Source organism: Priapulus caudatus, unplaced genomic scaffold (assembly GCF_000485595.1).
Source record: "Priapulus caudatus unplaced genomic scaffold, Priapulus_caudatus-5.0.1 Scaffold2842, whole genome shotgun sequence".
Classification (NCBI taxonomy): Eukaryota; Metazoa; Priapulida; class Priapulimorpha; order Priapulimorphida; family Priapulidae; genus Priapulus; species Priapulus caudatus.
Window position 1 is genome coordinate 5092 of NW_014579903.1, and position 989 is coordinate 6080.

The following is a 989-nucleotide window of genomic DNA, read 5'->3' on the forward strand; positions in this document are numbered from 1 at the left end:
TCTCTCTCTCTCTCTCTCTCTCTCTCTCTCTCTCTCTCTCTCTCTCTCTCTCTCTCTCTCTCTCTCTCTCTCTCTCTCTCTCTCTCTCTCTCTCTCTGGCTCCCGTTCTCTCCTTATTTTCTAATGCCTTTCGCCCCTGCTCTCCTCGGCCTTCCTCTCCCGCACACACACTATAGCATCCATCCCGCATACACACTATAGCATCCATCCCGCACCGCATCCCTGTTCTCCTCAGCCTCCTTCCCGAACCGCATCCCTGTTATCCTCAGCCTCCCTCCCGAACCGCATCCCTGTTCTCCTCAGCCTCCCTCCTCCGCACACACACTATAGCATCCCTCCCGCATATTACACACTATAGCATCCATCCCGCACCGCATCCCTGTTCTCCTCAGCCTCCCTCCCCGCCGCACCACCGCGTGACGTCACCGGCATCTGTCTCCGGCCTCTCGCTCTCTCTCTCTCCGATCTCTGATTGACTCGGCGTCTGCCACGGCGCGGCGAGTCACGGCGCACGGGCGACCAATCAGCACGCAGCAGCGGACTCAGCTTCTCTGCCACGGGCCGAGCGCGCCGTATTAATAATCCACACGTGCGTTAAGTCGATATTTCTGCATAGACCGCCCCGCCGCGCCTCCGCCAATGGCGGCGCTGCGGCGGCGGCGGCGCGCGGTGCCGGACTGGCCGCTGCCGTGAGCGATCTGTTATGTATTGATATCGTAATGCTATTAAGACTCGTAAGTGTTTCGAATGATCAGCAGTAGTATTTGCGTGCGCGCGCGCGTGCACCGGTCGCGGAGGCAGTCGAGTGAGAAATCGCGAGCAGAAAGCAGGGAGCCGCAGCAGCAGCAGCAGCAGCGCACACGCACACACCACGCGCGCGCAGCCACCGATATACGCGGTGCGTATGTGAGAGAGAGAGAGAGAGAGAGGAGGAGAGAGAGAGAGAGAGAGAGAGAGAGAGAGAGAGAGAGAGAGAGAGAGAGAGAGAG